Below are 24,318 nucleotides of genomic sequence, written 5' to 3'. Positions count from 1 at the left end.
CCCCCTATGGGAGCACTCCTGCATTGAGCATCTACCCCCTGGTGGTCAGTGTGCATCATAGTGACCCATCATTCTGGTCGTTCCACTGTAACAGTTGCTTAGGCTTTTATTAGATAAATTTCTGTTTCTGAGAGATATCACATGGACATATATTTGAGTCTCAATATTTTATGTCTAGAAAAATAAAGTCACAGAATAGAACTCTAAATAAGTTTTCAAACTGACTTCATTTATTAATGATACAGTCAATAGTATTTATATGTAATTTTCATAGGATTATATATTTGTAAACTAAAACACCAACATTTTCCTATATGAAGTAATGCTATTATTCTCAGCTTGGTAAATATCTGGAACATATTTCCAAAAGAAAAGTAAAGTTCTTTTCTATGGACTGCCATGGCTCTTGGGTAAGTTTTATTTAACCTATGAGACTAAACTAGTACCCCAGATTAGCTAGTTTATCCATAGCCATAAATCATGTACTTGTCACTCCTACCTACAGTCCTACTGATAAATTATCACATCCATAGGAAAACCCGAGTCATCATTAATCAAACATGCTACTGGGCAAGGGTCCATTGTAGTATTTGATATTTTGAACCATGTCTTTTGAAAAAGATAAAAATTAAATTTAAAAGAAGTCAATGGGGGAAAAAAGAAGACTCATGTAATGCTTTAGAATTTAAATGTTTAAAAAAAGCCAAAACAGAGATAAAAAAATAAAAGAAGTATCCATTTGGCATTGTCTCCTCCCATTGTTTTTGCCATTTGGGTTTATTCTGTGCTGTCCTTTTGGTGGGATATTAGAAGGGGAACATTGTCAAAGGCCTTCAACCTGGCATATTTAAACAGAAGTCTGTAAGCTTTCATTTTCTATCTGATATGTTATGTATCTTTCTTTTTGTTTCTGTACATACCAATGAACTCTAACCTTCAGGATCTTGCCTTATAAAAGGATAGCTGCTTTGATGTCAGTTTAGGAGTGGAAATGGTATATACACCATCACTAATAAAATCTTGCTTCAGGAATTTATTCTCTTTTGGGGAAAAATGCTTTGACCCATTAGCCATCATTAACATTGACATGCAAATGATGTTGGTTTTGTTGATAGAGGGGAAAACCAGAGGATTCCATTTAGGATCTTGATGATGATTTGCAAAGGTGTATCTCCTGGAGGAAAGGGCTGAGGCTGAGATACGTAGATACAACTGACCTACTTCACAATTTTACTTGGGGCCAGCACAATATTTCTTCACTAAACTGAGGTGTCTATCTCTTCAAGTCTCTAATTTCTCAGGAAATAAATAATGTATTGAACCCCCAAATCTTCCCGAAGCTTCAATTACCCCCGATCCTTTGCATTAAAGAGAGAAAGCACAGCTTCTGCATCTTCTGGCCATTAGAATAGATTAGTTTACCTTCCCACCAGCTTAAACAAAATAGCCACTCAATGGTCCTCTGAGGACTAACCAAATAAGAAAATCAGGCTGTAATCAATGCTACTGCTAGGCTTAATAGTTTTCTGATATTTGGTTTAAATCTTATTGCTGTCAGTTGAGTATCCATTTTTAAGCAATTCTATTTGTCTCTCAATTATGTGCGTATGTCTCCTGTAATATCCCTCCTTGTGCTAGAAGAGGAAGGGGACACTGAGAATGACATTGGTTATTTAGTTTTTCTTGTTATTATAATCAATGGTTTCTTTATGATCATTTTGTTAAACTAGGTATTTATTAGGATTTTTATTTTGGGTTCAGTGAGGTCAGTATTTTTGGCCACTTACCCCCATGTTCAGTATTTTCCTCCCATCTGATGAGAAAGTTGATAACAGTGTCGTTTCATCAAGATGCTTTTAAGGTAATTTTTATGTTTTTGTTGAACATGGCTCAAAGAGCAACCCCAAACATCAAGACACAGATGCTGATTAAAACACATGGCTGTTTGCTTCCCTGCTTATTGGCCCAGTGCCTGGAAGGATCGCACACCAGCAGGTGGATAGGAGTGTGGCTGATACACCTGACATGAGAATGGACTAAAAGGAAGCCCAGGCTCCACTCCAGTAAAATCAGGATCTTCTTATCTTTGACCAAATCACTTCAGATCAAGCTTCTATTATGGCAGAACTAGCTAGTGGTTTTGAAATTAAAATCAGGAAGAACTTCAATGTTGTTAGGCTGTTTCCATATATTGCAGGAATCTTAGGGTTGGAGAATGATATGAAGCTGAAGGAGGAAAGGAAAACCACTGTGGTAGATTAAGAACAAAAACTGGCTCCAATTCTTTACCCTCCTTTGCCATATTGCAAGCCTTGGCCTTTTATGGGATACATTTGAGTAATAATAAATAGAACGTGACTTACAAGTTTAATTCATTCCGTGACGGAGCTCATAACTGAAATTACTCGTATGTCAAATCACTGTGACGTTCGCTGCACCAACTAGCGGTGGGGTAGCTGAAGCTGGCCCGTAACCCGAATTTTTTTGAGCCTGCAACTCAAAGCAAAAAATCGGCCGAGAGACGGCTTGTATCTCAAAAAAACTCATTAGTCGGGACACTCGTAAATCAAGGCCCCACTGTATTATTTAAAAAATGAAAGAAATGTAATAAAATATTTTAAAACTGCTATTGCATCAAAAAACATTCAAAGAAGCCATTCTAACTGCGGGATGAGACCTGACAGAGGATGGTGAAGTCAATGTAAATCCATGTTCCTGAGCCCAGGCTACACCTTAGAAACGCAGAGGTTACTTTTTAAAGTCCCAGTGCCTAGGTTCTTCTCCAGACCAATTAAATCACAGTCTTCAGTGGTGGGAATTGAGGGGAGATGCTGAAAATGAGGGATAAACCCAGGCATCAGTATTTTTAAAAGCTCCCCAAGTGATCTTATTGCACAGCCAAATTTGAGAACCACTGATTTAGAAGGTCACAAGTAGCAATTCTTTTCATAGCTAAAGTAGAATAGCAAAGAGTAGAGTGAATGGAATAGATAGAAAAGAAAATATCAGTATTTCACATGCAGTCAGGGTATTATTTTAGGTGGTTTTGTTCCATATACATATATGTTAGAGTATATGGGTAGTGATTATAGTACATTTCTAACTGTGGGTCACTGCTAAGAAATTTTTTAAACTACTGTTGTAAAATGAACAGTGAATAAGCACGTAAGAAAAGGTGGAGAAATATTCACAAATGACAGTCTGGATTTTTAAAAAAGTTACATCCCAGCACAAATGCAGAGAAGACAAGAATTAGTTTAGGACACACAATTATCAATAAACCTCAAATAGAAAGCAGAAGAATCTGGAATATACTGGCCTAAAACTTAGAGCATTCTTGCTTGTTATATGTACTCGTGTTTAAGCTAAAGATGGAGAAAAATAGACACCTTGAGCTTCCAATAGTGAAAGGTCACTCTCAAATAATCTGTTAAATCCATAAAATCCTGATTTAAAGAACCTTATAAGATATCGTGAGAGAGATATTTGAAGTATGTGGTCAGTGAAATTTAGCAGACTATACACCCCTTGTAACAGTGGTTCTCACCTTTGCCCCCGCCCCCATTTGAAAATCCACTAAGAGCAAAGGGACTTCTTTAATAAAAATACATATATTCAGCTACACATGGAATTTTGCACAAAATAAAGACACCCCCCAAAGCCATTTATGGACCATTTCTTCACAGTGTTGATCCCTAGATTAAGAGCCCCTGAAAGAATGACTTTGAGAAAGCTGATTTCCATGTGGGTGCCCTGCAAATTGTTCAACTATCCATTAATTGATGACACTTGATATGTAGAGTTTTCATTTCACAGAATTAATAAAGCAGGGACCAGATTTAGTAAATGAAGTAATCAAAGGTGAGGTCCCAGGGGCCCAGTTCTAAGATTGTGCTGGTGGTGCAGTACCCTTGCCTGTGCTAGACATAGCTTCCTATTCTTCCTTCTGTCTCTCTGTTTTAATCGTGGTTTCTTTGTCATAAAACATACTTAACATAAAATGTATCATCTTGTTTTTTTATAAGTGCACAGTTTAGTAATGTTAAGTACATTCACATTGTTGTGAAACCAATCCCTAGAATTCTTTCATCTTGCCAAACTGAAATTCTACATCCATTTAACAAGAATTCCCCATTTCCCTTCCCCCGAAGCCCCTGGCAACCACCCTTCCACTTTCTGTCTCTATGAATTTAGCTACTCTAGGAATCCTATATAACAAAAGCCTAATATGCTAAGTGTCCGGTTGGCCGGTCGGCCATTCAACCAATCAAAGCGTAATATGCTAATGATATGCTAAGGCCACTCAACCGCTCACTATGATTCGCACTGACCACCAGGGGGTAAACGCTCCAACCAGTAGGTTAGCTTGCTGCTGGGGTCTGGCCAATAGGGACTGAATGAGATGGGCCAGACATGCCCTGGAGCCCTCCCACAGTCACTCCCTGGTTGGCCAACCTCCTTCATCCCTCCCTGTCCCCAATCGTGCACCGGGGGGATCCTTCAGCCTGGCCTGCACCCTCTCACAATCTGGGACCCCTCAGGGGATGTTAGAGAGCCGGTTTTGACCCCACCCCGGAGGCCTGGCCGAGGGACTCCACTGGTGCACAAATTCGTGCACCAGGCCTCTAGTCTCATATAAGTGGGTTCATATAGTCTTTGTCTTTCTGTGAATGGCTTATTTCACTTAGCATAATATCCTCCAGGTTCATACATTTTGTAGCATGTGTCAGAATTTCCTTCCTTTTTAAGGCTGAATAATGTTCCATTGTATGTATAGACTACATTTTATTTATTCATTAGTGATGTACACTTGGGTTGCTTTCTCCTTTTGCCTATTGTGAATAGTGCTACTGGGTTTTTTTGTTGTTGTTGTTAATCCTCATCAGAGGATATTTTTCCCATTGCTTTTCAGAGAGAGTGGAAGGGAGGGAGGAAGGGGGAGAGAGTAAGAGAGAAAGGGAGAGAGGGAGTAAGAGAGAGAGAAGGAGAGGGAGGAGAGAGAATAGGTTACATGTCCTTGACCAGGAATGAAACCCTTGAATCTACAGTGCACAGACCAACACTTAATCACTGAGGCACACCAGCCACGTTAATGCAGCTGTTTTGTTTTGTTTTTAAAATATATTTGTATTGATTTCAGAGAGGAAGGGAGAGAGAGGGAGAAACAGAAACATCAATGATGAGAGAGAATCACTGATTGGCTGCCTCCTGCACACCCCCCCACTGGGGATTGAGCCTGCAACCTGAGCATGTGCCCTTGACTGGAATCGAATCCAGGACCCTTCAGTCTGCAGGCCGAAGTTCTATCTACTGAGCTAAACCAGTTAGGGCTGATGCTTCTGTTTAAATCTTTTAAAAACTTGTTGCAAAGCTCACCCCAGAGAGCAGCCAGAAAGAACCTTAATTTGGGAGTCTACTCTAGAGTAATCCTAAAATGAAAGCAAGCACTATCAACCATCATCAAGGATGACAAAAAAATGCTAGTCTCAGATTGTAACTTGCCACACTGTAACTTGAGGGTGGAATGCTCTGTTCTTACAGAGAACAGCTGATTTTAAATTTTATAATTTTTCTCATTGTAAAAATAATATGCTTACTGTAGAATATTTGGAAACTAGAAAAAGAATAGCTAAGAGATTATCTCTAACCTTCAACCCAGAGCTAGTCACTGTAAAGGTTTTGTTGGGTTTCTCCTAGTTTTTCTGCTATATTATGTACATTTATATAAATGTTATGCTATATCTATCTATCTATATAGCTGTATACAATTTTTTAAACTAATTTGGATCATACTGCATATAATTTTGTATTCCTTTTCCATTTACAATAACACACTGTATTGTTAGCATTTTCTTGTTAAAATTAATTCTAATGTCTCTACAATATTCCATTTTATGGAAATATCATAACTATTTGTTTCCCTATTGTTTAATATATAAGTTATTTCCAATGTTTTATCTATTATAATCTGATAAACATCTTTCTACAAAATCATTATCTACATTACTGATTAATTTCTTTTGGCTAAATAACTGGAAGTAGAATTGTTGAGTACAAAGGTGTGAATTTATATAAATCTCTTACTACATATTTCCAAATTACTGGAAACCTGCAACCAGCTTGGCAATATGTAGTAAGAGATTTATAAAAATTCACACTATTGGGTCTAATCATTCTAGAGTATTATCTTTTATTAGTCTTTGCGTATTTGTAAGATCAAAAAACAATTAGTATTTTTGTTTTTCTTTCATTTGCATTTTTCACAAGTTTAATGGCCTTTACATTTCTTCTTGAAATGCAAAACTATAGAGACAGTAAAACTATTAACCGTTTCCCAGGATGGGAAGGGGGTAGAAGAGAATGATAAATAAGTGGTTCACAGAGGCTTTTTAGGGCAGTAAAAATACTCTGTATGATACCATAACAATGGATACATGTCATTATGTATTTTTACAAACCCATAGGATGTACAACAGTAAGAATGAACCATAATGTAAACTATGGACTTCTGATGTTTTCATTTTAATTGTCTAAAAGTTATCTTGATATCCTGTGAGATGACAATCTAATTTAATTTCTTCCCACCCCAAAACCTACCCACAACCACAAATTTAGCCTTTCCCAAAAGGATGAAATGTTCAATAACATTTTGGGAAACAGTGCTGTTGTATTTTATTATTAAGAATTGCTTGGGCTATTATTTAAGATAGTCATTAAGGACATATAATTTTATTCTCAGACCTTTAAGAGTTTCTATCAAGAATGAATATTCACTTCATTAAAAAACTTTTTCAGTCTCTACTAAGATGATGATGAATTTTTCAGCTTGTCCTAATCATATGATATGTTTATATGATTTCCTAATTTAGAGCAACCTTTCACTGCAAACCTAAATACAAATAAATCATGGAAGATGGTTATTTTAATATAACTGATCAATTCAATTTATTTTAATCACAGTTATGTTAGTTGTGATTTTTGATCTTATACATAAGTAAACTTGCGTATTACATTTTTTAGGTTTTGGTATCAAAGTGCCATTAGTTTCATAAAGTTGTTTGGATAATTTTCTAATAAAATTTTCATCTTATTTGCTTTAATATCCACTTTTTAAAAACTATATTTCTTTATATATTGTCTCTTTTTTCGAAGAAATGCCTTATAAATTTATCAGTTCTTCTCTTTGTTGGTTTTTTTTTTATTAATCTCTACTTTTATCCTTATCAATTCCATTCTTCTGTTTTCCCAGTTTTTCTGTTTGAGTTGTTTTCCTTTGGCTTGGAAGCTTTTTTTGTAATAAAGTATGACACATTTATACCAAAATGTACAAATATATACGTAAAGCTCAAATGACAATGATCAGAGTCAGTTAATTCCACCTGCCTCTTATTAGAAGGAAAAAGTAGTTAAATAGAACATCATTTCATAGACAGTTTAAAAGGCACAACTTCTCTTTGTGGAATTCTGATGTATATATGCTAAATCAGCCTTAAGATTATAACTATCGTTGGTATATGTTATTCAAATTATTTTAGAACTATTGGTTGCAAGAGGCAAATTCCACCTGAACTTTCTTAGAACAAAGGAGGATTCATTGGAGACTGAACGGTGTTCCTGTTACTTGCAACCAAATAAATCCCTTAATTCACTACAATGCATTTTAGGAGGATTTCTCAAGTTTGTCCTCCACGTTACTAAAAGAACCAATAAACCAAAGAATGAGACAGGCAAGTCCAGCTTGACCATTTAGAGAGCTTAATAGGGAGGGAACTTGTGTAGAGAAACAGGTCCTGGGCGGCTGGGGGACATTCAGGTCTCTATCTTCCTGTCCTGGGCCACCCTCTTTCATTTCCCCTCTGAGGTAGATCTATGTGCTCTGAGAGGAGTGCATGGGCAGTCATGGGGAGACCGCAAGGCTAGACAGATATCAGCAGGTGCTATCTGAGCTAAGAGATAGGTAACATCTAGAGCAGCGGCTCTCAACCTGTGGGTCGTGACCCCTTTGGCGGTCAAACGACCCTTTCACAGGGGTCGCCTAAGACCATCCTGCATATCAGATATTTACATTATGATTCATAACAGTAGCAACATTACAGTTATGAAGTAGCAACGAAAATAATTTTATGGTTGGGTCACAACATGAGGAACTGTATTTAAAGGGCCAGAAGGTTGAGAACCACTGATCTAGAGCTTCTTGCCCTAGAGCAGTGATGGCGAACCTATGACATGCATGTCAGAGGTGACACGTGAACTCATTTTTTTGGTTGATTTTTCTTTGTTAAATGGCATTTAAATATATAAAATAAATATCAAAAATATAAGTCTTTGTTTTACTATGGTTGCAAATATCAAAAAATTTCTATATGTGACATGGCACCAGAGTTAAATTAGGGTTTTTCAAAATGCTGACATGCCGAGCTCAAAAGGTTCGCCATCACTGCTCTAGAGGAAGGAATAATGAAACTTCATGACTAGCCCCAAACTAGTCACACAATCCAGAGTTCACCCAGGGAAAGAGGAGGAGGGCAAAGGGCCCAGGTCATTCACTGGCAAGTTAAGCTGTCAGATTAGCTTCGAGGTGGTGTTGGCTCTGTCCACACACCCTCTTTTTTTTTGCTGTGTTTTTTCCTGGGAGTTGTTTCTGAATGTGTGGAGAGATGGGTACTCCTGCGGTTAGGTGGGGGAAAGAGAAGGTGCATGATAGAACTTTAGCTCTCACTGGCTACATTGGTGTTTGTTTATGGTCAATAAAGTACTTACAAGCTGGACTTAAATACAGACAGTGAGGGGACGGCAAGTCTTTCCCTGGTTTTTCACATCATCTGTCACATTCTGCTTTAGAGGGAAGAGCTGACAGAAAGTACATTTTCAGTCCATCATCATCAATAAAACAGTTAGTTGAAATTCCACCTGGACTTTAGCAACTGTTCCTCTCTCATTTTGCGTCCACAACACCATTGCCAGTCTTTCTCCTTTTCTGTATCTTTATGGGCATTTTAACAGGAAATTGTAAAGCAGCCTATCAGGATCTCTAGACAATCCCTTTGTGAATCCAAATTGGAGACATGCTTTTAAAGGCTTTTGCCCTAGGAATATACCTTCAATATTTTAACATAAGATATGGAAGTTAAATGAGAGAATAGCATGGTAGATGGAATTTAGCTCTACTCTAGCCTTTCAGGAATGCATCTGTTCATGTCTTAAGGCATACATAAATGAATTGATAATTGGATATCCAGAGTTGGCTACATATGTGACACTATGACACTACAGAATTTGGAAGGAATCGCATTATGTTCTTTAAGTATACTTGATAAAATAGTGTTTCAACCTCTGGCGGTTCTATGTAATTTAAATTAAATGTAATATTTATTTAAATAGTTCATACAGTATAACATTCAATGTCCTTCAGATAAGCCAAGTTAAATGGCAAGATAAAAATTATTCCATATTAATTCACTTTAACTGTGAAAAATAGTTGAAAACAGATGATTTCTGGAGGATCTGTGAGTTTAAAAGTAAACAGAAATGTAGCATGTCAGTTTCCCAGGATTATAAAGCTGACTCATTTATGAGGAAATAGATCCCAACAAAGAACCACGAGTTAAAGAAAACTACTAAAATTTGAAACTACAAACAGGAATAAAATATTGGCACTACCCATAATATATCTAAGAGAATGCGTTTCTTTTTATTTGGATTACACCACTGCAGACTTTTTGAATGAAAATTACTTTTTTCCAGTCACCTATTAAACATTCACGTGTACTATGCTGTACATTACTTGAGGCTTCGTCCATAAGATAAAGTTCCTAAAGTAATTTTTCTAACTGAACCCATAACTCTTTCATAACCCTCATCCCTGAATATGCATGATTTCCCATTACTGTTTATGGTTAGGACTTCTGTCTTTACAGTATATGGGCACAAAAATCTATGTTACATTTGCTGTGGGAACTATAATTTTTAAGGCGCCGTGCTTGTAAAATCTTTACCTTTATTATATTACCATAATGTAGATTTTTTATTTTATAGAGTATTGCATGTCGAGGGAACACAGTATTGCACTGTTGGATGGACTGAGTTGTTAGTTACATCATGGTGTCGCTTGTTCTTTTAAAGCAGCAGTCAGGGAGCTCATTAGAGTGTCAGCGCAACTTGACTGGCTTCTAAGGTTGGCTACCCTGTGCTTGTCTTCACTCATTACCGCCCATTTTTTAGTCTCTCCTTATATTGGAATTACTAGCCATGCCCTCTGTCATGGGACTTTGCATTGCCTTCCTCTACAGCAAACAGAGTTATTTTCATACCATATTGATATTGTACTTGGCCATATGACTTGCGTTAGCCAATAGAATGTGGGCAGAGTGATAATGTACTGGTTACTCTGCTTATCTTTTGTCATCTGCCATGAGCAGAACATAAACATTCCCTATGTGGCTGCTGGTCCCAGAATGAAGAAGGCATGTGGTCGGCAAACCGCGGCTCGCAAGCCACATGCAGCTCTTTGGCCCCTTGAGTGTGGCTCTTCCACAAAATACCACGTGCTGGCATGCATGTACAGTGCAACTGAAACTTCGTGGCCCATGCGCAGAAGTCGGTTTTCGGAAAGGAGATAGATGAAACAAGTATTCAAGATGAGTGTGGATGGGAGAGGTGGAAGGGGTCGACCTCAGCGAACATACCTCAATCAGATTGAGGATATTTTTAGCAAAGGCCAGCTTAGGAGTACCTTAATTAAGTTAATAACAATGTACCTACCTATATAGTTTAAGTTTAAACAATTTGGCTCTCAAAAGAAATTTCAATCATTGTACTGTTGATATTTGGCTCTGTTGACTAATGAGTTTGCTGACCACTGACCTAGCCCAAAGCCTGGAGTCCAGCCTACTCCAGTTTGGCCCAGCCAAGCCCAAGCTAGATCATGTGAACCACAGCCAACCTGCAATCCCTGAGCAAGAAAAATAAATGCTTTTGTAAGTCATTGAGATATTGGAGTTGTTTGTTCAGCAGCATTGTTGCAACAATAGCTAATTAATACCTCTCCCTTTCCTGGTGGTTTCCATGCATTTGTCTACCTGAGTACATGCTCTGTGCTTCTGGCTGGCTCTTCAAATGGACAAAATCAATTGAGCATGCCGAGGTCCACATGAGACATTTTGCTGTGAATTCCTAAGCTAGCAAAGAGATGTTGTGTACCTTCAATGTTCATATTTCAGTCACCATTTTAAAGGACATATAGGTGGGCATTCAACCTAACCAAACTACTGTCTGGTGATTTGGGGGTTCAACTATTTTTGGTTAATGAGTTATGACTCATACATTCAAATGTAAGGACTTCTGTGAAAGACATTTTTCCTTTTACATCAGGTGTTTGGAGCATTAACACATTTTAGCAAGCATTTGGACATCCTTATGAATTAGCTTGTGAACCTAACCAAGTTTCTTCATTTGAGTGGACCAAGTACTAATATCTTATTTATACCAAGGCCTGTTTCTGGTGAACAGACTCCAGGAGAGCCCCAATTATCTCTGCCTCCTGGTATATATGCCCCAATGTAATACTTTCCCCTTAAGTACGGAAAGGGCCTATGACTTGCTTCTAACAAACAGTATATTGTAAAGGTGACGAGATGGCACTTCCATGATGATGTTATATGAGATTGTTGCATCTGTCTTGTTAGGAAACTCCCTGTCTTGTTGGTTTTGATGAAGCAAATTGCTATGCGGTGAGCTGCCCTATGGAGAGACCCACTTGGCAAGGAACGGAGGGCTGCCTCCAACTGACAGCCAGCAAGAAACTGAGGCCCTCTATCCTGCAATTGGCAAGGAACTGAATTCTGTCAGAGGCCATGTAAGCCAGTCAAGCCAGAGCTACAGCCTCAGCTAATATGATTGCAAACAGGCAAGAGATCCTGAAGCAGAGAACCTAAGTAAGTCACGCACAGATTCTGGACCTGCAGAAACTGTGACATTAGAAATGTGTGGTTGTTTTAAGGAGCTACACTTGTGGCAAATTTTTACACTACAACAGATCCATATAATACTCTTCAACCATGTAGCAAGTTTATGATTTCCGTAATGTGATACATACTTAATTTTATTCATATCAAACATTTATTGAGTACCTCCCAGATGCTAAGCACTTCCTAAAACACTGCTGATTCAGAGATGAATACAACAGGCTGCTTGCCCTGGAGGAGCTCATAGTCTAGGGAATGTGACATTCAAGCAGCTAGTCATGCTGCAATGGGACAAATATTATAACAGGGATATGAACTAAATGGTACAAATGATGTTGCTTACTTACCATTTTCTTGGCACATTTTAAGCCTCCTTCACCTGGAAAAATGTAAGGGGCTCATACAGCATACAGACACTATAAAATCACTGTTGAAAGGTGTTTACTAAGGAGCCATCTGTACATTCCTGACCAAGAATAAGTAATCCAATGAAAATAATTGCTATCACAGGAACAAAAGCTTCAAAGAAATGGCTTTACATAATTGTGATCATGATTCCATTACCCTTCCACAAGACTGGAAAATCAAAACTGATTATTTCCCCCCAATAAGTTCTTTCTCCTTGCCGGGTAATGTTTTTAGATGTTCTTTCAGAATAACAAAGTTAAAACATTACTTGTATTGCCATACTATTTAGGCATATTTGTATTATGTATGTTCGGGCAGTGCAACAAAAATACCTTTGTCTTGTTGATGTCCAAAGTAAAGTCCGGAATTTGCTCTTTTGTGTGTGCAAACAATGAATTCCAATCATTATTGTTATATCCAAAATAATTTGCTCTTCCTCCAGACTGATAAAGACTTTTCAGATCAAGACTCTAAGATACAAAATAATATAATATAAAAATATATATATTTAAAAATTAAATGGTGGATTATCTCCATTAATGCTCTTAGTCCCATGATACATTAGAGATTATTTATTTATTTATTTTTAAAATATGTATTTTATTGATTTTTTACAAAGAGGAAGAGAGAGGGATAGAGAGTTAGAAACATCGATGAGAGAGATACATCGTCAGCTGCTTCCTGCACACCTACTACTGGGGATGAGCCCACAACCAAGGTACATGCCCTTGACCGGAATCAAGCCTGGGACCTTTCAGTCTGCAGGCCGATGCTCTATCTACTGAGCCAAACTGGGTAGGACATATTAGAGATTATTAATCCTCATCTCACATATAGAACCGAAGCCATAGGGGTTAAGCGATTTAATTAATTTGTTTGAGATTACATTGTTAACAAGTAAGAGGAACTGAGATTTGAACTTGGCCAATTCTACTCCTGGCTCTATGCACTTAATTCCTATTCTCCATTGCCTCCTAATGCCTCTGACTGCTCCAAGATCTTTATGGTCAACTTTGAGTATGGGTGCTCTGGTGATAATGAAGAGCATAATGGTGCAAACATGTGCCTTGTAGTATCAAAGTATTTGAAGTTCCTCATAGATCCATAAATATTGACATGATTTCCTCTAAGGGCAAGTGGATCTATCTATTTGTGTTTTAAAAATTGATCTAGAAAATCTTTTGTGAGATTCTCCACATATCAACTTAAGTTAACAGAATATAATACCTTATACATTGCATCAGGTAAGGTGTAGGGTATGCAGATTTTAAAAAAAGATATAAAAATTCAGAGGCTTAAACAAGGTAGAAGTTTATTTCTAACTGAGAGGTATAGTGGGGAAGTCAAGGTTGGGGAGGCAGCTCTCCATGAAGCAATTCAGGGACCCAGTTTCCTTCCATCAGTGTCTCTACCAGCTCAGCACACTGGGCTGGGTCACCCCCATGTCTGTGTACAGGTGGCAGGAATAGAGAAAAAGGCAGTATAGGGCAAGCAACTCTCTTTAAATCAAGCGATGTAGAAAATGTACACACTGAACCTCTTATACTCCATAGATGAAAACAAAGTCACATGTTGCATCCAGCCACAAGGCAGAGTGGGAAATGCAGTCTCCAGACATATGGCCATGTGCCCAGCTAAAACTCAGTTCCAATGAAAAGAGAGAAAAATAAATTTGGAAGGGAAGACGAGCTAGCAGTCTATCACACATAGCTATGCAGACACCACATACAAATTAACTTCTGGTTTCAGCTCCAACCCCCCGCCCCCCCCCCCCCCCCCCCCACACCCCGTTGGCTCTCTGTAAAATAATATCATTCTTGTTTTTCTATGACTTGGATGAGAGTTAAATTGACTTTCAAGCCTAATATCACTAAAGTCTAATAGTACTGATCAATTGGTTTTATACCTGCTAATAATACCTACTCTTTAACGACAAGGCTAGTAAACAGATAGTTGCTTTATGTTAGGGGAGAGCACTTTGAATTGGGTATAAGAAGGTTGGGTACATGTGCTGAGTAAGTAAGGGAAGGAATGCAGTGAGCATGTACCGTTTTATGTGCCAAGCATCCCTTTTTCCATCTGACAAATAGCTACAACCCTTCGTTAGGAAACTGGCTCCGTCCCACTCCTCGAGATTGTCAGTGGGGTGGGGGAAACCTTGCAAATGCCTTCTGAGGAAAGCTGCCTTAAGTAGTTCTTCCTGCAGACAACGTCTCAGACTCCGTGTTACCGTGGTAACCAGAGAACTCTCCACCACCACCACCAGCCCTTGTGTCTCTGACTCAGCCGAAGCACAGTTCCCTCTTGCTGTTGCTAATCTCTGGGTAGCCTCCCCATCACTTGGGCTCTCAGCTCTTCCATCATCTGTGTAACTCATTCCCTGTATTAAATCTCCTCTGTCGTAAGTAATTGAAGTGGCTTCCAGTGTCCTGATCAGAACTTGACTGGTGAAATGGCCTATTGCATTGGGTTGTTACCATTCTAGTCATGCACAAAGACTAACCAGTTGACTTTTAATCCCGGTTCTCTCAGAAAGAGAAGCTGGTTGGCCCGGTTTGTTTCAGGTTCCTGATGGGTTTTGGGGGTGGGGAGCGGAGAAAGGCCATTGAGAGTTAGTGGGAGATAGCCCTTATTAAGAGCTGGACACAGGAAAAATAAAAAAGAGCTGGACACAGTTCCCAGAGTATCTTCTACAGCAACCCAGAATGGGGTACCTAGATGGCCCTTGTTATCCCACAACACTTTTAGTAATTTTTAATATTGGCCTCACAATCTTTATTACATTCTTCGTTACCTTTATAGCCAAAAAGAACTCATAAACGATCTTTCTTATTTTCTTAACAATGAAAAGTTTTAGGTTGTTTTTATCTCTACCTGAGGTAAAAGGCTGCTTTTTAATGGATGGCTCTACAAAATGAAACCCCAAATGCAAAAGAATGAAAGAACTTAGGTTTCTTGTTATTACTCAATAACTGTATCTTGTAGCTCTAGTCTGAGGTGGCCCAGTATAATGGGGGGTATTTTAGCTCAGGTCCCCAGAGAAGCAGATACCAAGATGAGGTTGGATATATAAAAGTTTTAATCAGAGAAAACCAGTGAAGAATAAAAGAAAGGAAGCAGGAGCAGGATGGGAGAAACTTCAGCCAGTTCTCAGAAAGTTTGAGCAGGCCTAGGAGGAATCCTCCAGCCAAAATTGCCCGTTAGAGCAAACCAGCATCTTCTGAGAATGAGCCTGCACTAATACCACAGCAGGCAGCAACCAAGGCTGAAAGTCAATTATGCTCCCTATAGCAGGAGATCTGAGATGGGTATTTCCATGAATGAAAATAAAAGGTAGAAAAGGAGGAAAAATGTTACCCTGTTAATCTAGGCCACTATGGCATTTTCAGGATCTGATGGTGGCCCATTTACCCAGGCAAGTTGAGTGGCATGGAGGAGAGAAGAGCCAGTAGAGGGGATGCAGATGATGGCCTGGTCAGACAGAGAACACCTGCATTTGTTTTTTTGTTTTTGTTTTGTGTTTATTTTTTAGAGAGAGAGGAAGGGAGAGGGATAGAGAGATAGAAACATCAATGATGACTGGCTGCCTCCTGCAGGCCACCCCCCCACAGCTGGCAACTTGGGCATGTGCCCTGACTTGGAATCCAACCAGTGGCCTCTTGGTTCCTGGGTTGATGCTCAATCACTGAACTACACGGGCCGGGCCTGCATTTGCTTTTCAGCTTTACTTTCTGCCACGCCACAAGACAAAGAATACACACAGATGCTAAAGCAGAGAACCAACTAGCACACAAGTAGCTGCAAAATTGTCTCAATTATTCAACTCTTTTTTTCTAAGAATGCTGATGTTGGTTCAAATTTAATTTTTCTAGCTTAGAAAAATATGAATTGTATTATAAGTAGCATAACTCAAAATGAATTTCCACACAATGTTTATATTTTCTGGAGTTATTAATCATCAGCTTTATTACTTTAGTTTCTTTTTCCTAGATTAGATTGCAGGCCACTCTCAGCCCTGTCAATACGCCCTGTGTTGCCTGGGGACTAACAAACCCTCATGTTTTCTCTTGGAGACTAAGGATGTGAGAAGCCAGAGAAGAGCTGGATTCTTAGAGCTACTATGGTACCTAAAGGATGAGGTCATTGGTATGGGTCTCCATAGCTGGGCCTCCCAGCCTTGAAACCACCAGGATGCAGGTGATGGGAGAGGACTGGGCTGGTTTCCCACGTCTCCTCACTTCCTGCCTGCAAATTAACCTCTAAGGCAGGGGTGAGAACCTTTTTTTCTGCCAACGGCCATTTGAATATGATTTTTTTTTTCCTGTTAATCCTCACCCAAGGATATTTTTTCCATTTTTTTTTTTTTTTTTTTTTTAAGAGAGAATGGTAGGGAGGGGGAGAGACAGACAGAAAAACACTGATGTGGGAGTAACACATTGATTGATTGTCTCCCGCCTGCGCCCTGGCCCTGCAACCAAAGTATGTGCCCTTGACTGGAATCAAATCCAGGACCCTTCAGCCTGTGGGCCAACACTGTAACTACTCAGCTAAATTGGCTAGGGCCATTTGGATATTTGTAACATCATTCGCAGGCCATACAAAATTATCAACTTAAAAATTAGCCTGCTTTGCCGAAACCGGTTTGGCTCAGTGGATAGAGCGTCGGCCTGCGGACTGAAAGGTCCCAGGTTCGATTCCGGTCAAGGGCATGTACCTGGGTTGCGGGCATATCCCCAGTGGGAGATGTGCAGGAGGCAGCTGATCGATGTTTCTCTCTCATCGATATTTCTAACTATCTCTCTCCCTTCCTCTCTGTGGAAAATCAATAAAATATATTAAAAAAAAAAATTAGCCTGCTTTGCCGTAACCGGTTTGTCTCAGTGGATAGAGCGTCAGCCTGCGAACTGAAAGGTCCCAAGCTCGATTCTGGTCAAGGGCACATCCCCAGTGGGAGGTGTGCAGGAGGCAGCTGATCGATGTTTCTCTCTCATTGATGTTTCTAACTCTCTATCTCTCTCCCTTCCTCTCTGTAAAAAATCAATAAAATATATTTTTAAAAAAATTAGCCTGCTATATTTGGTCAAACATTTAATTAACTCAGCCCTAATGCCTTGGCAGGGACAGACCAAAGATTTCATGGGCCTTAAAGGATCCACTGGCTGGTCATCCCCCTCCCCCTGACCCCGAAGTCTAAGGTAATCTGGGGGCAGATGGCAATCTTTCTTGCAACGCTGAAGAAATTGACTAATCCTCAGTACTTCAGGAGAGATGATGAGGATCAGAGGTGAGATGTTGGTGGGGCTGGAGAAGGAACCCCATTACTTGGTGCCTGAATGTTGCAGGATAAGGAAGAGTCAAGGAAAGCTCTCAGGTTATCTGCTTGGGGCTCAGAATGGAGGGGAAGACAATGCACTACCAGTGGCAGTAGGGGCACAGGAAAACGGGCAGATTTGGAGGGAATTTGAAAAGCTCAATTTGAGCAGGTTGACTTTGAGGTGCCAGTGGGACCACTTGGGACACATCTCTAGCAGAGAGCTGGATATATAATTCTATTCGGGTTATTTATTGCTACTAACAAACCACCATCAAACTAAGTGGCTTCACAGAACCACAAATTTGCCCACAATTCTGCAATTTGGGCTTGGTGGAGAACAGCTTGTTTATGCTCCATGTGGTGTCAACTTGATTGGGGCTGGAGAATCCACTTCTAAAATGGCCTCACTCACGTGTGTGGCTGATTGGTGCTGTGTCCAACTGGAGCACTGCTGGGCTATCAGCCAGGGACCTCCATTTTCCTCCATGCAGCCTCTCTGGACAGCCAGGTTAGACTTCTTACAGCATGCTAGTGTCAGAGTAGTTGGTTTGCTTACATCATGCTTCCCCTAAAGGATAAAAACAGAAGTGGCTGTCAAACAGAAAAACTAAACAAGCAACGGAATAGATTTTATTTTGGCTATTGAAATAGGGAGAATACCCAGATTTGAAGATGAAGATCAGAATGCCTTGGGAAGGTGGTTGTGCCTTATGCTTTCATAGGGAGGAGTAGACAAGTCACAGTTGGGATTAGTTTGTAATCTGGAGAAGTCTTAAGTCTTGGTCAGTCAGGAAATATTTATCTCTGGGTCTAGCTAATTTCAAGGGGACAAACAATTCTAACCTCAGCTAAACATTCTTGAGACAAAGACCAGGAAATAGAAGGATTTTTGTCTGAGCTTGTGAACAAGTTTGAAAAAAATGGAGAGGTCTGTGTTGGGCTTTGTCACAGGTAAGCAAGGAGTCATCTTCTAGTCTCATGAGAAAAAGTGGACAGTGAATCTCATCTAAGTCACATGGGGAAGGGTGATTTTTTGTGGTAAGCCATTTCCCAGAACATAGACAGATGGGGGGATTTCCTAGTCACTTCTGTTTTCCATAACTAGGGCTCTGATAAAGTTCAACGTGGTCACTGCAAAGCCTTCTTAAGGCCTAGAACTGGCACAGTCATTTTGCCACATTTTATTGTTTAAAGCACGTGACAAGTCCAGCCCAGACACAAGGGGAAAGGATTACACAAAGAAGTGAATACTGGGAAGGCATGGTTCATTGTGAACCACCAAATTAATATTCTCCCACAGAGTCTGAGCCTTGGACTGGATATTTAGAATAGGTAGTTATTAGCATAAACTAGGTAGTAACAAACTATTTGGTGGGGTCAGAAAAGTGTCTATCAATGTTGCAGACATATAAGATTAGAATTTTGAGGGTTGTGACTGAAGGGGTTCAGAACAGGCCTCCCCAAAATTTGTCACTTTGGCAATGTGGACTATATGAAGGCAATCAAGGCCCAGAAGATTCAAGAAAAACTTTTACCTGTCCCCAAATTACTGAAAGAATGTAGATAGACCGGGTGTCCCAGAAAGAGAACTATTACCAGACATAACTTTTTATCTGGATAACCTATCTGTATGGCAGGACAAACACTTAATTAACAAACATCTGCTCTTCTTACTTTCCTATGAATTACCCTTTCCCTCCTTTAAGCCCTGTTCCCTACCTCATTTCTTAGCTCGGTATGGCATACAGCAGGTCCTCGAATAATGTCATTTCTTTCAATGTCATTTTGCTATAATGTTGATGAAATGCCCTAGGAACTTTATTATATCAATTAGCCTATGGTTAAAATTGATTTTATTATATGTTGTTTCACTTAAAGTCACAGAACCTATCAACAATATTAAGTGAAGATTTACTGTATAAGCCTCAACTGACCAACTTGCCCTTGGGTTTCACATTCTTTTGGGACCCCATATATGTGTTATTAAATTTGTTTTTCTCCTGTTAATCTGTTATATTAATTTGATTATTAGACCAGCCCAAGAACCTAGAAAGGTAGAAAGAAAATTTTCCCTTCCCAACACGATTTTCCTAGTTTTTCAGAAGTTCTGCTAATACTGTTTATTGATCAACATTTATCCCAACATTTTCTGGGATTTTATTGTTAGTCCTGTTTCTTGAACATCATGCCAGTATTCACTAGTTTTATAGTAATGATTAGAGGCCCGGTGCATGACATTTGTGCACTGGGGGAGTGTGGGGGTCCCTCAGCCTGACCTGCACCCTCTCCAATCTGGGAGCCCTCAGGGGAGCCCTCTCCAATTCGGGAGTTTCTGTCTGTCTTTGCAATCATATGAGCGAATTGTCTGAGACCCCCCAACCCAGTTTGGTTTGTTGCTCACAGAATAATAGAGGCATTTTTCTTCTTTGCTTCATTGGTGGAGATTTCCTGAAAGTTTTAGGATATCTTCCCTTTAATTTTTCCTAGACACTCTGATTTTACTTATGTCTCTCACCTTTGCTTTCCCTCCATCCCCCACCGCAACAGTAACTTGCTTCAGGCTCACTTTGCTCTAGTGCAGCGGTTCTCAACCTGTGGGTTGTGACCCCTTTGGGGGTCAAACGACCTTTTCAAAGGGGTCGCCTAAGAACATCGGAAAACACATATATAATTACATATTGTTTTTGTGATTAATCACTATGCTTTAATTATGTTCAATTTGTAACAATGAAATTGGGGGTCACCACAACATGAGGAACTGTATTAAAGGGTTGCGGCATTAGGATGGTTGAGAACCACTGCTCTAGTGTCTAGGAGATCCGTCTGCCACCAGAACTACGATTCCCAGCATTCCTGGTGCTCCTTGCGCTCTTGGTTTTCCCTTCCTGCTCTGTCTCCATCCCACGGCCTCCCACTCTGCCAAGTCCTCCAAGCCACCAGCTCTTCCTCTCTGTTCTCTGTCTGGAGGCTTGGGGAGCCAAGTTCCCCAAGCTGCTCCACTCTCCGCCAGCTCTCCTGCTCTGCTCTCCACCTGGTGCCTGTGTATGCAAATTAACCCGCCATCTTTGTCGGGTTAATTTGCATACCCACTCCTGATTGGCTGGTGAGCGTAGTGGAGGGACAGCCAATTTACATGTTTCTCTTTTATTATATAGGATTTCTCTTTTATTATATAGGATGACTTATCTAGCCAGAGCTTCCAGCTTTTACATTTTAATTATTTGTCCTGATTAAATCTGGCTAGAAGCACTAATTTAGCCTCGCCACGTTCTACATCAAAGAGGGGCAACAGAGCCTGGCTGGTGTGGCTCAGTGGTTGAGCATCAACCTATGAACCAGGAGGTCATGGTTTGATTCCCAGGTGCCCAGGTGGGCTGCAGACTCCATCCCCAGTGTGGGGTGTGCAGGAGGCAGCTGATCAATTATTCTCTCTCATCATTGATGTTTCTATCTCTCTCTCCCTCTCCCTTCCTCTCTGAAATCAATAATAAAAAAAATATATTTTAAACAAAGTGGGGCAACAGAAAGAAAGGGAATCCCTGGGTGAAGGGGAGTGTTTGTGAAGATAGGTCTCCCGTACAGGGACCCTCTCTGAAGCTAGCTAACCTTTGGAAATTTGATGTTTCTCTCCCTTGGTTTCCCTTTGCTGGACTCAACAGTATCAATTTCCTTTGGAGCTCTTGGTGAAGGTAAGGTAATAAAAAATCATAAATCTTTTTTACAAGTTGAAGCATTTACTACTCTAATTAGCACCGCCTTTCAAAGGCTTTCCTATTGGGGAAACAAACACCAGCATTCCACGTGTGCTTCTGCTTCGGTGAAAGGGTAAGTGGAGGGCAACAAGACAGGGTTTAGACATTGCCTGTATTCTGTCAGTCAGTCATACACCTTTACTGACAGGCCACAATGCTAAAGACACATACTATCCTAGGGTATGTGGAAAAGACAAAATCCGAGCCTAGGATTGCGGGTTTGTAAAAAAAAATAACTGTTACATATAACTTCTCTATGGGTTCTATTAAAGTAGGTCAGCACAAAATGCTAATACTCTCCCCAAACAGGGTAGGGTACATCTCACGGAGGAAGAAGTGATAGATAAACTGGGCCTTGAAGTATGAATAGGAGTCTACTCAGCTCTAGAAAACTAATGGAAGACCATTTTGTATGCAAGGAAATGTAAATTCTTAGGCTGGGAGGGTCCCAGGGGCTGACATCTCCCCTTCCTCTCGGTCGCCACTGGGAAAGGCAGCGGTGAGTGGTGAGTGCGAGTAGCTAAGTCCCAGTGGCAGGTTCCCAGGCTCCAGCTGCGCGATTGGTGGTGGTGCCCGTGTAGCGAGAACGGGAGGAAAACATTTAAAGAGCCTCCTGCGCATGCGCTCTCGCGGCCGGCCGGCTCGGCGAGGCTGCGCCGCTGGTTCACTCCCTACCTCAAGCCTCCTGGGGCCCCACACACTTGGCCCCGGGAGGGAGCGCGCCTCGCGCCCGCGCAGTCTCCAGGCCCAGGCGGGCGCCTGCGCACGAGCGCCGCGGACCCGCGAGCGCCGCGGGGTTATGAGAGGTGGAGCGCGGGGAGGGCGCGCGGCAGGAAGCGGCCGCCGTTACGGCGCGAGCGTGGTCACGTGGCCGCTGGTCGCCGCCGCCACCCTTCCCGCCCTGTTCTCTTTCTGGTCGGGCCGGCCGGTCCCGCGAGCGCCCGGCCGAGACTGAGGGAGAGAGAGAGAGAAAGAGGAGGGGAGGAGGAGGATTCAGGGAGTAGGAGCTGGGGAGCCCTTCTGCGCCACAGGTAAAGCAAAATGATGATGATGATGATGATGATCATAAAAAGGCTGAGCCCTCGGGGCGCCTCCGGCTTCCTCCAGAGCATCCCCCACATGCAGAGGCTCCCGCCCGGGTTCCCCCTGAGCGTCTCAGGACCAGTCCCGCCTCCCTCCCCTCCCCTCGCTGTTGCTGCTGCCTCCGCCTCCCGGGGCGGCCTGCGGGTGCGGGTGCGGGTGCTGCCGCCGCCGCTGTCGCGCGGGGGAGGGTATTAGTACAGCCTCGCGTTCGTGCGCTTCCCGGAGCGGCTGGGGGTGGGGGTGCGGAGGGGAGGCTCCCCCAGCTCCCGGGCGGGCCGGCGTGGAGGCTGCCCGCCCTGGGGAGAGTGGGGTGCAGGCTTCCAGGCCAGCTGCAGCGAGAGGGCAGGCATGGTGGCTGGACTCGGTCGGGCGCCACTTCCTACTTGGTAAACGTCCCGGCTCCTTTCTGCCCCGGGCTGCACGCTTCCTTCGCAGGCCGGAAGCGAAACCGGCCCGCAGTCCCCAAAATCCCTTTAAAACGCTGCCTTTACCAGAAACGGGAGCCTTTCACCTTTGAGGGGAGAACCGTGTCCTTGTTGTAGCGTGACTTCAGCGTACTCACCTGTAGGAACATGCACGTTGAGGCCTTTCCGGATACGAGAAACTTTGCTGAGGGTGAAAGTTGTCCCCCCCCCCCCCCCCCAACCCCCGACTTTTCCTGGAAAAACGAACACAAACCTGTAAAAACAATGTTTGGGTCTGCACGTGACTTTTTCAATGCTAGGATTAAACAGTGTTAGTTCCAGGAACCTGATCTATGTTTTCAAGTTTACATCCTTAAAGTTTTTTTTTTTCTGAATGGCTTTCTGGAAAAAGTTTCATTTGTCGACTTTAAATAGGACTGAATCCCGAAATTTTAGCATGCAGAGTGCACAGTTTGCGGCCGGTTGAGCTGACATTTCTAGACCCAGTCACTTTTGCACTCTTTGGACAATAGGATAGAGTCTCAATAAAACTATATATTATTGGTTTTGTGCCGTTGCACAAAATAATGACTCCAAGCGGGAAGCATTATTGTTGTTGAAAATGGTACAAATCTTTGAATACTTATTGGTATCAGTGGTAACGAAATTAAAGTATTTGTTATTTCTCATAATGAGCTTTCCTAATTCCGCATCTTGGTTATTTTCATAATATGTCTCTGAATTCAAATGTGAAATTGAGCATTTTTAATTTTTACAGTAGAGTCATTTGGAACAGTGCTTCTCAAACTTTAATGTGCATAGGAATCCCCTGGGATTCTTGTTTGAAGGCGCCAAATCTGGGTCAGTAGATCTGTGATTCAGCTTGATATTCTGCGTTTCCTATAAGCTTTTAGGTACTGCTGGACAAGGAACCATCCTTGAGTAGCAAGGAGGTGATTAACTTGTGTGCTAAGAAATAAAATGATGTATCAGTGGACAAGTGCCTTTTAATAACTCACCCTGGTGTAGAGGTGACTTGAGAGAAGGGGCAAATAGGGTGAACTGAGAAGGGTTTTCATAGGGAGATCACTTATGCAGAGTGAGCAGGCCAGGTCTGGGGCCCAGGGCCGGGGTAGCGTCAGAACTGGGGGAGCTGCCCCCAACCAGGAAGAGCGCAGGGACCAGGTGTGCATGCTGAGTGGCGCCTCTATCACCTGGTCTGTGGATTTCCCATGGAAGCTTGCTGTGTTTCTAGCTGAAGGAATTGCTCAGCTCTAGGTAGTAGGGCTTTATCAACATCAGCCTCTGAATGCACTGCTGGGATGAAAGTTTCTTTAATTGGTGGGAGTATTGAGTGTGTGCCCTCTCTCTCATTCAAAAGCAGCCTCAGTTGA

The 24,318-nt window shown here is 41.4% G+C and overlaps 1 protein-coding gene across 2 annotated transcripts in view; it reads left to right on the top strand.

Moving 5' to 3' along the window:
* The first annotated feature begins 22,300 nt into the window (after positions 1 to 22,300).
* The window catches only part of TBC1D5 (TBC1 domain family member 5), a 450,518-nt gene continuing 448,500 nt past the window's right edge, over positions 22,301 to 24,318 (top strand). Inside the window, exon 1 of one of the 2 annotated variants that reach the window (XM_036332709.1) lies at positions 22,301 to 22,468. The gene's annotated coding sequence lies outside the window, so the exon portion shown is untranslated. The remainder of the gene's footprint in view (positions 22,469 to 24,318) is intronic. The other variant, XM_036332707.1, reaches the window with a different exon arrangement.

This window comes from Myotis myotis, unplaced genomic scaffold, assembly GCF_014108235.1.
Source record: "Myotis myotis isolate mMyoMyo1 unplaced genomic scaffold, mMyoMyo1.p scaffold_m19_p_13, whole genome shotgun sequence".
Classification (NCBI taxonomy): Eukaryota; Metazoa; Chordata; class Mammalia; order Chiroptera; family Vespertilionidae; genus Myotis; species Myotis myotis.
Note: the sequence above shows the minus strand (reverse complement) of the source record. Positions and strands in the feature narration are given on the sequence as shown.